Consider the following 14,999-nt stretch of genomic DNA (forward strand, 5'->3'; position numbering starts at 1 on the left):
CCATCCCAACCTCTCAGATTAAATCCTCCCATGTGACAAAGAAAAACAATATAGTGTCTGATAATATATAAAATATTCTGTCCTAGAAGTTTCTCTGCCATGAAGAAGGAAGTTTATTCCATTCTCCTTTCCCCACAACCTTCACTGGTTTTTCCATTATTCAGGATTCAACTTCTTTTGGTGATCTCTTCATTTACAGTGTGGTAGCTACTGCAACTATTATTCTTTTGGTTTGGTTCTATTTCTCTCTGCATCTATTCATATAAACTATCCCATACTTCTCTGAATTCTTCATATCTGTCATTTGTTAATGCACAATTATACTCACATACCAGATTCTTTGCATCCACTCCACAATTGATGGACACCATTTTATTTCCAGTTCTTTGCTAACACAAGCAGTGCTATTAATATTTTGGTATATAGTGGACCTTTATTTCTGTCTTGCTTGACTTCCTTCCATCTAACCCCTCCCATATTTGTTTACTCTCTCAATTAGTAAAAGAGCCCTTTGAAAACAAGGACTGTCTTGCTTTTCTATTTGTATACTCAGTTCTTAATATAGTGCTTGGCACATGCTTAGGACTTAATAAATACTTTTTCATTAATTCATTAAGATATTTGGCCAGTAGTGGGATTGCTGGGTCAAAGGGGACAGACAAGTTGTCACTGTTTTTGCATAATTCCCAAATGAAATCCAGAACAGTCAGACTACTTTATAGCTCCACCAACAAGGCACCAATATGCCTGTTTTCCCTTCCAACATTTTTTGTTAACTTTGCCAATTTGAATATGAGATGGAACCTTGATCCCCATTCCTGATCCCTTTACTTGAAGCTAGGTGTCCTGTCACTGGCCTGATCTTATCATGACCCACCTCTTCCCCCAGACTGTGGACATTCTATTTCAAAGCTCCCTCCTTACATTTCTCTCCTTTACTCCACCCCCTCAATGCCCAGGTTTTGCCACTTTTTCCAAGCTGAGAATTCTGAGTCCCTGGGAGGGGGCTCACCGGAGAGTTATTTGTAGCAAACAAGAAAGAAATGAGTACCCGGATCAGCAGGAATGTGTACCAGATTAAAGAGTGGAAATGAAGTTTCATTTCTGTGCCCTGAACATAGCTTGCTATTGGTTCAGGTCCAAGAGTCTTCTTTTTATTCTTTATTTCATCAAGGTCTGTCCCTGTGTCTCTGGTACCACGGGGCTCACGATCATCTCATTAGCCCAGATTTCCAGCTCTCAGACAAGAGGAGAGAGACACCCACTCTACTCTACCCTGCCCTCTCTTCATCCAGTGGGTGGTCTCACTTCCTGTGAGGGTAAGGAACACTTTGCCTCCTCCTTCCCAGAATCCCAACAACCCTTCAACCCTTCCACCCCAAAGTGGCTTCTCATTGAACACCAGAACTACCACACTAGGGATTCGCCCCTATGTCTTACATTCCCAATCCCAGAATCTCAGAGCTGGGAGGGCCCTCAGAGGTCCTTTGTGTACCCAGACAGGAATCCCCTCTACAAAATCCCTGCCAGGTGATCACACAGCTCCTACCTGAAGACCACCAGTGACAGAGAGCTCTCTATCACCTGAGCAGGTTTTTCCACTTTGGGGCAAATCCTCTGGTTAAGACATTTTTCCTTACATCAAGCCTAAATCCTCCTTCTGCCCCTAGGGCCCAAGCAAAAGAAATCTAATGACTCTTCCACAGCTAGTCATCTCCTCCTAGGCCCGAAGCTTCTTTCATCCAGTTTAAACATTACTAGTTCCTTTGACCTAGCCTTTTTCTCTAGCACCCACCCTGTGCTAGCTGCCCTTCTCTGGATACAGCAGTTTTTCAAGTTCTTTCTAAAATATTACGGACCCCATACTGAACACAATATCCACGTATGGTCTGGCCAGGGCAGTTTGCAGTGATCATGTCCTCTACCATCCCACTGTTCTGACGGAATGAAGAGCTTCCCTCAGGACGGCTAGGAGGAACCACCCCCCACTACCTCCTCTCCCTTCCCACACCCCAAAGTGCCTCTAGTTCCTATATGTGCAGGTGTTGCCTGTCACTGCCCCAGCCCTGTATACTGCTGCCCTAGAACCAGACCTAGGGGACAACTGTGCGGCCACAGCAAGGAGAGGGCCTAGAAATTTACAAAGCATTTTCCTCACAACAGTGTTGTGATGCCTGCACTACGGGTCCATTATCTCTTCTGCAGCTGAGGAAATGAGGCCCAGAGAATCAAAAGAACTTGGCCAAGGCCCCACAGCTAGAGCTCGGAGGCCTGGGCTTTCCTACTATACTCCACGTGCCCTCTCCTGCCGTGGGTAGAGGCTCGGCTCTGGGGCCAGCAGGGAGTTTCTGTTTCTTTTGCATAGCCCTGGTCAAGTCATTTCTCTGCTCAAAGCTAATACTGGTACCCCTTTGACCCCCTGGCTGGCTCAACCTCCTCTCCTTGGTGCTCCAGGCTCCTCATCCCTTGGAACCACTCTGGCTTTCCAGCATTACATCATTTTACTTTGCTTCACCTTCAGCAAGCATTTAAGTGTCTACTCTGTTAATGGGCTGGGTTAGGAATGCAGAGCCAAGAAAAAAATCAAAACAAGCCCCACTCTCAAGAGGCATCCATTCTGTGCAGAAGAACAGAGGCAGAAGACATACCGTCTTGTACAGGCAAGTAGGCCAATCTGCCTAGAATGGAGAGTGGGTGAGGGAGCATAAAGTACATTTAATCGTATCAATTTGGAGAGACAGACTGGAGCCAGACTGTGAAGGGCTTGACATGATAAAAGAGTTTTTATTTTATCATAAAGGAGATAGGAAGGGGCATCTAGGTGGCACAGTGGATAGAGCATTGCAGTGGATAGAGCACCAGCTCTGGAGTCAGGAGGACCTGAGTTCAAATGTGACCTCAGACACTTGACACTTACTAACTGTGTGACCCCCGGGCAAGTCACTTAACCTCAATTGCCTCACCAAAAAAAAAAAAGAGAGAGATAGGGAGCCACTGAATCTTCTTGAGCAAGGGGAAGGAAATAATCCAAACTCTGCTTTAAGAAATCCAGTTTATAATATGGAAATATGCTTTGCACAACTGCACATGTATAAGCTATGGCAAATTGCTAGCCTTTTCAATGAGGAGGGAATAAAGGGAAGGAAAGAATTTGGAACTCAAAAGTTTTTTTTAAAGAATGTTAAAAAGTGGGCAGCTAGGTGGCACAGTGTATCCTGAGTTCAAATCCAGCCTCGGAAACTTGACACTTGCTAGCTGTGTGATCCTGGGCAAGTCACTTGACCCCCATTGCCCTACCAAAAAAAAAAAAAAGAATGTTAAAAATTGTCCTCCTCATCCACTGGTCCTCCAAGACCTCACCCTAGGTAGGCTGGGACTAACCCTGGGCTCCTGAAAGTTGTGCCAGTGGACCAATGATCAGACTGTCTATCTGTCATCCAAGGACCAACTTAGCTAAGGTCAGACTCCCCATCAGGTTGGCTTCAAGGTGATTAAGTTCTGGCCAAAGCATCATGAAGACGATTGTAATCTGTGCTGGTGAAGAAAGGACCCGTGTGATTCAAGTTGTATGTCTTAGAAGTACTAAAATAAACATCCTTATAACATCCCTGTTTTACAGAGGGAATAGCTTTTCCCAGAGGGGTGAAATTACTTGCGCAAGCTCATACTCAGTGTTGGCACCACTTGGCTTCCAGTTCAGTCTGCCATCCCCCAGAGCAGGCTGTGTTGACCCTTTCAGACCATGGCTTTTTTGTAAATTCACCATGACATACTTGGAGAGATGTGGTATAGTGGAGAGCTGGACTGAGAAGACAATCTTAGTCTTTGCCATTCATTTCTGTGCAAAATGAAGCAAGTCATTTCCTTTCTCTGGGCCTTGATTTCCTTATCTTTAAAATGGATGGGTTGGGTTACATAATCTGGAATATTCCTTCAAATTTGAACATTCTCTGATTGTGTAAATTGCCTTGCTTTAAAACACAAGGGAAAGAGAGGTTTCCTTTGAGTCCTAACAAAAGTCTGTTGTGAGGATGAGGAAAGCTGCATCAGGACTTAGTTCCTGTCCAAAGGGAGAGGAGACAGAGGGAAAGGAAAAAGGAATATGGAAGAGAAAAAGGAGGAAAGAGACCAAAGGGCCATGTCTACTAATCTGGGTCCCCCATTTTCAGTGCACTTGAGCTGGGGCTCCAATTCTGTGCTGTCATTAGCTAATGTAGCTTTATGGTCTTCCACAGTCCTAGAATCAGGCCCTAGGAGACAACCGTGAAACATTCCGTCACCTCTACCAGCTAAATTAACATGGAAACACTCCTGATTTCCCCAGAGAGGCATTCCTTGGGAGGCAGGGGAAGGAAGGAAAGAAAGGGGACAATCATGTTATGGCCAACAGGAACTATTTGTGTACTTTACTCAGGGAAAAAGTTACCTCACGGGTCTCCACCTTGGCATACTTGACAGGATGCTTTTCCAGGGACAGAGGCATGGCTGAGGCCCTTGTCCATTGGTCATTTCCCTCAGGGGATCTTGGTAAAGGCTTCGATGCAAGCTATTTGGGGAGACAACAAATTGTCAGTGCTCCTGAACAGATCCTCCACTCTCTCCTACAACTGTCTGGGTCTTTTTGTGGAACTGGTGATATTCTAGTGATTTTCTCCTGTTTGCTCCTGGCTGCCAAGGCCTCCGTGTCTGGAGAATGGCAATGTTCCCTCATCATACTCAGTACCTTTGGTCCTCTATGAGCCCTTGGCTCCTGCATCAACACTGGACAATTGGACATGCTTCTGAAACTTCTAGTAGTCCTAGTGCCCCACAGCTTTTTCCTTCTCATAGGAGTTGTGCCTGCCCCTCTAACAGGTCTTTGGGAATTTCTTAAATAGGGAAGTGTCTCAAGGGAATTTTAAGTAGCACACTTAGAACACAGGATGAACCCTCTGTCACACAGGAACTTTTTTTTTTTTTGGCTGGGCAACGTGGGTTAAGTGACTTGCCTAGGGTCACACAGCTAGTGTCAAGTGTCTGAGGCTGGATTTGAACTCAGGTCCTGCTGAATCCAGGGCCGGTGCTTTATCTATGGTACCACCTAGCTGCCCCCACACGGGAACTTTAAGCTAGACTGTGTATGTCAGAAGGGTCAAAACAGGGCACTCACTAACCCAGAAACCTGACCCAAATGTGGGTTGTGTCCTTGACCTTCGATTTATCCCCCATGACATTGCCATGAATCTTCATTAAGCATACATCTATTTAGGTCACTCCTCTGTTCAAACCGCCCCACACCCCCACTGGCTCTCCAGTGGGAGCCTGGTTTAAAAGTCAGCTTCTGAGGAACATTTTTCAGCTTGGCATCGAAGGTCCTACCCAATAGGATGACACCCTGCCATTTTGGCCTTGATTCATCTAACTCCCCTCAATAAACCCTATGATACGTATAAACTGTTCCCCATACACATCCTCCTTCCTTGCCTCTGGCCCTCTGTTTATATTGCTCTTTATGAATGGAATTCCCCTTCTACCTCTTCTTATCTCTTGAACTCCTATCCATATTTTAAAACCTAACTCAAATATCACTTGCGTCAGACTCTCTTCCCCACCCCCTGGTCTGTACCACCTATCCCCCAGCCACTTGGGACTTCTCTTGTATCCTTGTCTTGTATTATATTGTCTGGGCAGCCAGGTGGTGTAGTGAATAGAGCACCATGCTTAGAATCAGGAAGACTCCTCTTACTGAGTTCAAATCTGGCCTCACACATCTACGAGCTATGTGCTCCTAAGCAAGTCACTTAACCCAATGTGCCTCAATTCATCTGTAAAAATGAGCTGAAGAAGGAAATGGCAAACCACTTCAGTATCTCTGCCAAGAAATCCCCAAGTAGGGGGCAGCTAGCTAGCTAGGTGGTGCAGTGGATAAAGCACTGGCCCTGGATTCAGGAGGACCTGAGTTCAGATTGGTCTCAGACACTTGACACTTAACAGCTGTGTGACCCTGGGCAAGTCACTTAACCCTCATTGCCCCCAAAAAAAAAAAAGAAAGAAAAAAGAAAACCCCAAGTGGGGTCACAAAGAGTCAGACCCCACTGAAATGTCTGAATAACCAACAAAAAGTTATTTGTGTATGTGACCTCAATACATATATACACACTGTCCTTCTGAAGGCTGTGCCCATGTAATAGCTAAGCTTCAGATCTCATGCAACCCAGGTACAATGCACATAAGCACAGTTAGGGCTAATGAATATTCACTGAATTGAATGACTCTTTCCTTCTGAGAGCTAACCTGGCCCTGCAATAGTCCTGCTGTGAAACAGGAAGATTCTTGGTAAGAGTTTGAGGAGAGAGGCAGTCAAGTGTTTTGTAATGACCGTTACCTTTAACACACTATACAAGGGAAGGAGCTGATAACTAGAACAAGACTCAATCAACAATGACATTGAGCAGAAACAAACTCCTGCCCTCCTTCCTAACATTATAAGAGGAGGTAAAGAAAGGGACTGTGGCCCTCAGTCAGCTCACAAGCTCATGGCAGCTGGCCCTCAACAATTTCACTGCCACTCACTCCTAACTCTTTCCACCATTCCCACCAGAGTTCCCACCACTCCCACAGGCTCATGATGACCACCATCAGACCCCACAGATTCTTATTTCCATTTTAGCCCATCACAAGAACTCTGCCTTTCAGATCTCTGCTCAGGATGCTTATGTGACTGCACCGACTGTCCCCGATGGGGTACCTCCTGATTCAGGCTACTTCATCCTTTTACCCCCATCTTAAGAGTGGAAACCTTCCTGGACTTGGAGCCAAAAGGCTGGCCTAGATTATTACTTGTGTGGCCTCAGCAAAGTCCCTTTGCTTCTCCAAGCCTCAGTTTCCTCATTTGAAAAATGGAGGTATGGGGGCAGCTAGGTGGCCCAGTGGATAAAGCACCAGCCCTGGATTCAGGAGGACCCGAGTTAAAATCTGGCCTCCCTTGACACTTACTGTGTGACCCTGGGCAAGTCACTTAACCCTCACTGCTCTGTCCCCCCTCCCCCCAAAAATGGAGGTAACAAAACTTACACTACCTATATCACAAGTCATGAGGATCAAAGTTTGTAATCATAAAAGCTATAAACTATAAAAAAGGGCAGTAACAGAAAATATTACACTATTTAAAAGTACTTTCGGTCACTTTTCAATTTATATTATCATAGGAGGGCTAGAGCTGGAAGAGACCTTAGAGGTCACAGAATCCAAACCCCTCATATTACAGACAAGTAAACTGAGGCACAGAGGCAAAGTGACCTGCCTAGAGACACATAACCAGCAAAAGTATGAAGAAGGTATTTGAACTCAGGTCTTTGTGATTCTAAGGCCAGTGCTCTATTCCCATACCACCTAGCTGCCTGCATACAAGCAACTCAAGACTCCTACCTGAGCTATCTCCCAAAAAACGTCTTTGGGGAGGCAGAGTTTTACCACATGTTTTGGGGCTATACTTAAAGAGAAAGTACACTTGGCTGCCCCTACCTTGGTGTGCTTTTTCAGAGGCTGTCATTGACTTCCTTTGTCCTTGTCCTTTGACCCCCAGAAAGTCCTGCTACATGCTTCAGTCCTCATGGCCAGAGAGCTAAACATATGCTTTACATTGGTGAATGGATCCTTTGCTTTCTTCCAAGTATGCTGGTAACTGTCTCCCATTTCTAGTTGGATGCCAAGTCTTCCATGTTTGGAGGGTTGCAATGCCCCTTCATCAAAATTACCCTTATCCAGCAAAAAAAAAAAATTACCCTTGTCCTCCATGACCACTTGGCTCCTGCACCCACAGTAAGTATAGCCAGACACTTCTAGTGGACTCTGCCCCATGGATTCCTTTCTTACAGAGGACATAATCATACATGAGGAAGTTACCTTCATAAGAAGTCCTCAGGAACTCTAAACACATGGAAGCTGTAAGAGAGAAACAAATAATGTTAAGTCATGTACTGTAAACGTGTAAACTTGTGTTCAAATCCATGTCTGAGGAAGGGTGGAGTGGGTGGAGGATCCTACTACAGAAATGAATTGCTTTAAGGTGTTATGGCTACCCTGGGCACAGGCCAAAAAAGAGAGGAGGCCCAGTAAGGCTCAGTGCCCCTGATGCTATCCCAATTCACTGGGTATAAGATGTTTATAAGTACCAGGTTCACTGCTCATATGCCCCAAATCTAGATCCAAAGGTTATAGATTAGTTACACATGAATGGTCCATTAGTACTTCGATTTCCAAGGCTCTATTTCATCAGTAAAGTGTTTAAGGTTTGAAGAATTCCTTATACTATTCATTTATGCAACCAATATTTATTAGGCTATTGGATTAGTCTATTTCTGTATTTTTTGTCAGGTCAGAACCAAATCCTAGAACACAATCTCAATCTCAGTCCTTATCCTCTAAATCAAGATATAAATGGGTCCTTCCAAACTCTCATCTAACCCACATTCACAGCCGAAAAGCATACTGCCCAGAAGTTTCTGTCTTCAGACCAAATCTTCCCAGATAATTTCTACTTCTCTGAGAAGATTGATATCATACAAATGGGGCTCCCTCAACTCCCCTCCAAACTTCTTAGCACCATCACCCACTCTCCTTGCCTCTCTTCCCATCTCAGAATGAGACAGCTTTACTTCTCACTAAAGCTAATCACTCTACCCATATTCTTGATCTCACCCCTTCTCCCCCTCTTTTGTTTCAACAATCATCCCTATTGTCTCATGGGTTTTCAATTTCTTCCTTATCATTAACTTATTCCTAACTGCCTACAAACATGTGCAGGCAACTCATCCTAAAAATAAAAAAATTTTAAAAGCCTTTCCTTGACCCTCCCTCTTTCCCTTCACTGCCATACCTTTTTTTTGGGGGGGGGGGAGGGCAAGGCAATGATGGTTAAGTGACTTGCCCAGGGTCACACAGCTAGTTAAGTGTCAAGTGTCTGAGGCTGGATTTGAACTCAAGTCCTCCAGAATCTAAGGCCAATGTTTTATCCACTGCACCATTTAGCTGCCCCACTGCCATACCTTTTGACAAAGTTATCAACACCCAATGTCTACGTTGCCTAACAACTTACTCTCTCCTAAGATGCTTGCAGTTCTGTTTCATTCCTATCACTCTACTGAAACTGCTCTCTTCAAGGTCACCAATTACTTTTTCAGAACTATATATCCAATGACATTTCCCCCTTCTCCTCTTTCTCCTGGAATTCTGTACAATATATGGCACTGTTACCATCTGTGCCTCCTTTGTATTCTCTTTTCCCTTCTTCTGGGTGTCTTATCTCTAACCATTCCTGCTCTGGTTCCTTCACTATCTCCTTGACCTCTTCCAAACTTCTTAAAGGGAAGTTCCCCAAGGTTCTGCCCTTGGCACTCCTCTCTTCTCTGTCCCTTCACAATCATATCCACCCCCCAACATCAACTATCACTAACATGTGGGTGACTCCCAAGTTTCTTTCTCTGGCCTTAGTCTCTCCTTTCAAGCCCCAGAAAAGAAACTGTCAACAGGACATTTCTATCTGGGTGTTCTAGCAGCACATCAGACTTAACATATCTGAACCAAAGCTTATTACCTTTCCCCCGAACCTCTTTCCTTACTTCTGATTCTATTCACTGGCAGTACCATCCACTCAGTCTCCCATATTTTAAATTCTTGTATTATTATCTTTGGTTTGTTGGGGGGGGGTTGTTTTGTTTGTTTTTCTTTGCGGGGCAATTGGGGTTAAGTGACTTGCCCAAGGTCACACAGCTAGTAAGTGTTAAGTGTCTGAGGCCGGACTTGAACTCAGGTCCTCCTGAATCCAGGGCTGGTGCTCTATCTACTGCGCCACCTAGCTGCCCCTGTATTATTATCTTTGACTCTTCTCATTTCCAGTTGCTTATGTAGTCCTATGGATTCGACCTCAGCAATATATCTCACATCCTTTTCCTCTTCTTTGTTCCCACAGTCACCTGGTAAACTACTGCAACAGATATTACAGTCTTTACTCTTTTTCCTCTCCAATTCATTCTTTATACTGCTGTCACAATGCAAAGATTTGTTCGTATTGCTAAAGGATTCTCAATGGCTACTAAATACCAAGTATAATTCAGATTCTTCTGCCTGGTATTCTAGACATTATACAATCTTATGTCACCTGATGATTCTGGTCTTACCTCATCCTGTACTGCACTCTGCACTCCAGCCAACTGGCCCACTCTCTGTCCCCTGAACATGCCCTACACACTCATGCTCTTTCCTGGACATCAGTCCAAGATCCTGCTTAACATTTCTACCTGGCAAGAACCTACAGTTCTATGTCCAAAGGGCTATCAAATGGTGCATACCCACTGATCCAGCAATACCACTGCTAGGTTTATATCCTAAAGACATCCCCCCAAAAAGAGAAAAAAAGAGTATTTGTACAAAAATACTTATACAAGCTCTTTTTGTGGTGGCTGAAAATTGGAAATCAAAGGAATGCCCATCAATTGGGGAATGACTAAACAAGCTGTGATATATGATTGTGATATAATATTATTGTGCTATAAGAAATGACAAACAGGACGATTTCAGAAAGGCCTGGAAAGATTGATATGAACTGATATATAGTGAAGTGAGCAGAACCAGGAGAGCATTGTACACAGTGACAGTAATATTGTTTGATGAACTGTGAATGACGACTATTCTCAACAATGTAATGATCCAAGACGATCCTGAAGGGCTAATGATAAAGTATAACATCCACCTCCAAAGAAAGAACAGATATTGATTGAACACAGACTGAAGCATGCTATTTTTCACTCTTTCATTTTTTCAAGTTTTCTTATGCAAAATGACTAATATGGTAAAGTTTTGCATAATTGCACATGTATAACCTATATATCTGATTGCTTACCACCCCAGAAAGTGGGGAGGGGAGGGAGGGAAGGAGGGATAGAATTTGGAACTCAAAACTTTAAATGTTTGTTATTAAAAAAATAAAATTTTCTAAAAAGAACCTACAGTTCTGCTAACACCTGAAACTCAACATGTACTATATTCAACTCTTTACCTTGAATCCTTAGTACATCCCTTCCTTAACACTTTCCTATTTATGTGGAGGGTACCAATATTCTCCTAGGAACCTATGTTTGAACACTCAGTGATCATTGATTTTTTTTTTTTTTTTTGGTGAGGCAATTGGGGTTAAGTGACTTGCCCAGGATCACATGGCTAGTGTCAAGTGTCTGAGGCTGGATTTGAACTCAGGTCCTCCTGAATCCAGGGCCAGTGCTCTATCCACTGCGCCACCTAACTGCCTCTCATTGATTCTTTATTGTTTCTTGTCTCCCATTTCTAATCAGTTGCTGATATGTTGATATTACCTGTAAAATGTGTCTCCTTCTCTTCTCCCACAATGTTATTACCCTATTTCATATTCTCATCATCACTGACCAGGGTTATCGTAACAGCTTCTTAAGTGGTCTTCTTGCCTCCACTACCTCCCCTCTCCAATCTTTTCTTCACATAGTTGCCAAAATAATCTTCTTAAGAAATAGACCCTGGGCAAGTCACTTAACCCCAATTGCCTCACCAAAAACAAAACAAAACAAAACAAAAAAAGAAATAGATCTGACCATGTAATTCTCCTTCATCAGCTCCAAACTGGCTAAAGTACAACATTTTTAGTTTTATACTCCAAATTTTTCCAAATGTGGGTTCCAACTTACCTTCCAAGACTTATTTGCACATTCTTTACCCTCATACACTCTATGGTTGAGCAAAACCAGACCACTAGCTATTCCCTGGAATCAGCAGCCAGTTCCTTTGTTCTGTGCATGTGTGCAGGCCACCCTTCATGCCCTGAAACCCCTCCTTCCTTGTTTTCACCTTCTGGTATTCTCTTCTTTCCTCAAGGCTCAGCTCAGGTGCCACTTTCTCTGGGCAGGCTTCTCTGACCCCTTCAACTGAAAGTTCTCTCCTTCCTCAAATATTCCTAAAGGCCCTTATTTAGACTTCTCTGTATTGTCTATAATTCCCTACCTTTTATTTGTGTATATGTCCTAGAAACCCACTAGACTATATGCTCTTTGAGAACAGGACCCATTTTGTTTTTGTCTCTGTAATCCCAGTGCCCAGTTATAGTGTCTTGCACATAAATGTCTGCTGAACTGAAATGCTGAATTAGATTTTCTGAAGTGAGAAAGAAATGCATAACATCTTGGATGACTATATGAAGGCAGTAGATAGAATGTTGCATTTGGGTCCTGGCCAGCAGCTGCTAAATAAGGTTAGGCAGCAGGTTGAAGTCAAGTTACAGAGAATCTTAAATGACAAGGAGTTTTTGTATTATCCTAGTGGTATTAGGGAATCCCTTGAGGTTTTTCAACAAAGGAGTGTCGTAATCAGAAGTGTAGATTATTTTTCAGATGTACCAAGGACGAGTCAGAAAGACACAAGACCAGAGGCATGAAGACCATGACATGGGAAAAAGTTACAATAGTTAAGATGAGAGATGATGAGGTGGTAGCAGCATGAGATGAGAAGGTAACCTATACAAGAGATGTTGGAGAGTCAAATGACTGGATTTAGTGGCAATGGAGATAAAATAGGCAAAGATAATCCAGAGGTTTCAAGCCTAGGTGACTAGGAAGAAGGTGGTACTTTCAACAGAAATAGGAAATTTGGAGGGGAGGAAGATTTAGGAGGAAAAATGAGTTTCATTTTGGACACATTGAATTGGAGATTCTGCATCTAGGTAGACATATTAAACAGGCATTTGGAGATGCCGAACTGGTGATCAGGAGAAATATTAGGGCTAGAAATACAAAATTAGAATTTTTGTGTGTGGAGGTAATAATGAAACATGAGACCTAATAAGATCATTAAGTAAGAAAGAATTGAAGGACAGGAGAATATGGCCTAGGATGGAGACTTTGAGGACACTTATATCTGTCACGATAGGAGAAAATGATGATCAAGCAAAAGAGACTGAGGAGTGTGGACAGGTAGGAATATAATCAGAAGAGAATAGCGTCAGGGAAACCAAAGAAGAGGGGATAATTTTTGTGTCAAATACTACAGAAAGGTCAAGGAGGATGAACACAAGGGAAAGGTCATTAGATTTCATTTAAGACTTAGCTATTAGATCACTGGTAAACTTTGAGAGAACAATTTCAGTAGACTGAGGAGAACAGAAGCAAGACTTAAAGGGGTTGAGGAGTGAGTAGTCAGAAAAAAGAGCAAGAGTAAAGACTACTCTTAACAATTTATTGATGCAAAGGATGAATAATATGATAGTTTGAGTGAGAATTTCTTACCCTCATTCATTGATTAAAGACCAATGGGATCCATGGCTTGTGGCCAAAGTCAGGGAAAAGAAAAAGCTCACCTGTCTCCTTGATTACTTTTTCTTAACATTCCTGTAGGCCTTGGGAATTCAGCTGGACCCATTTGTACCTGCTTCTAGTCTGTATACTCTGGATGTTCCTAACCTTCAGGGCTAGGCATCTGTATGGATAAGTAATAGGTCAAAGACTATTGCAAAAAAAAAAAATCCTTCACCTCTAGCTACTAGCTGATTGTTCCCTTAGAACTCTGTTGGTGATCTTTTCCTGTTTTCTCCTGAGGTACATGGAAATGGCTCCTCATCCATCATGATAACTCTCTCTGACTTAGAGATCAGTCTGCTCCTGTAGGGATATTCTGCATGGCCTAGCATTTGCTGTATACTCCTCTCCTATGGATGTTTCATTCTTGTACAAAAAGGAATCACACACAAGAAAACTACTTCTATAACAAGTTCCAGAGGCACTATGTCTCCTGGAGGAACATGTAGATAGCAGTCAGTGAGGAAAACCTGGAACCCTAAAGATAGAATCAAAGAAATGTTGAATATTATGGCTGAAAGGCCAAGATAGGCTAGTATCTGGGGGAAGGGTAGGACTCTGAAGGAGGAAAGAACTAATATTTCCAAGGTCTTGCCCAAATGAAATGAATCTGATAGATGGGGTACATTCTGATTCCCTAGCCTATCTTGCTTATTCCATTTTCAAGACCCCCAAATACAGCCTAGGTACCAAACCTGTTAACTAGTTGCCAATTGATGAGTATCAAAGCTACTTAGTTACAGCTCCAGAAATTTGACCATGAGTTCCTCCTTGAATTTTTAGGTCTATGAAAGGAAGAAACACCATAAGCATAACTATGTCCAAGGCAGTCCCTATAGACTAAGAACCAAGGAGCCCAGGGCTTATATCATAATAATCATTGACACTACATATCCCTTTACAATTTGAAAATCGATTTTTAGCCTTGAATTCCTTTCTAGGGCTTTTCCCAATCTTTTGGTAACTGTCCCAGGATTTAAATTTTTACTGCTGGTAACAAATCTTCAACACAGTTACGTATAAACATAAAATCCCACAAACTTTTGAGTTCTGCATTTATGTTAAGTTTAAAAAGGAACTTAAACCCTGTTTCCATAAGAAAACGTAATCTATTTCATTTAAGTCGGTTTTCTGTATGCCTAAAGGTTCAGCTTCCAGTCTTAATAAATGTTTGTTTGTTGCCAGAGGCAGCAGAGGTTGGGCGGGCCGGAGTCAGGTATGTAGGCTTTAAGACTAGACAAAGGCTGCCCTGTAGGATACCAGACAGAGCTGGTTTGTGTTGCCCAGGAATAATTCCCAAGATTTCCTCCTTGTTAGAGTACCATAGGAGGGACAGAAGACCAGGGACTCTGGGCCGGGAGCCCTGGGTTGTCAGAGTCCTTGATTGGACCCTTGCCCAAGCGCCCTTGCCAGCATCTTCAGGGGCAATGACATTCAAGTTTCGAATGACTGCGCAGGCGCAATTAGGGGGAAACCGGTACCCCCGCCCCCATAGGTTTTCAGTCCCTGGGAGCTCACATGACCTTCCTCGACCCCTCCAACCCACCAAGCAAACACGTCGTGGAACACGCCTTTCTCAGATTCTGTCCTCGCATTCCCGAGGATCAAATCATTGGGAAAGGAAAAGAAAGCACAAGAGAAGTGAAA

The 14,999-nt window shown here is 43.2% G+C and overlaps 1 protein-coding gene and 1 long non-coding RNA gene across 8 annotated transcripts in view; one reads left to right on the top strand and one right to left on the bottom strand.

Annotated features, from left to right (window-relative positions):
- LOC122736158 overlaps window positions 1-14,999 on the bottom strand; it is a 57,458-nt gene that overhangs the window by 41,838 nt on the left and 621 nt on the right. For 2 of the 3 annotated variants that reach the window (XR_006354171.1, XR_006354169.1), the window contains exons 2-3: window positions 7,885-7,923; window positions 4,427-4,546 (exon numbers count right to left, since the gene is read on the bottom strand). This is a non-coding gene — a long non-coding RNA (uncharacterized LOC122736158). Of the gene's footprint in view, window positions 1-2,958; window positions 3,294-4,426; window positions 4,547-7,884; window positions 7,924-14,999 lie in introns of those variants that run through there. The other variant, XR_006354170.1, reaches the window with a different exon arrangement.
- The window catches only part of SRRM2 (serine/arginine repetitive matrix 2), a 108,491-nt gene that overhangs the window by 18,118 nt on the left and 75,374 nt on the right, over window positions 1-14,999 (top strand). The gene's annotated exons all lie outside the window — the stretch shown is intronic.

This window comes from Dromiciops gliroides, chromosome 1 (assembly GCF_019393635.1).
Source record: "Dromiciops gliroides isolate mDroGli1 chromosome 1, mDroGli1.pri, whole genome shotgun sequence".
NCBI lineage: Eukaryota > Metazoa > Chordata > Mammalia > Microbiotheria > Microbiotheriidae > Dromiciops > Dromiciops gliroides.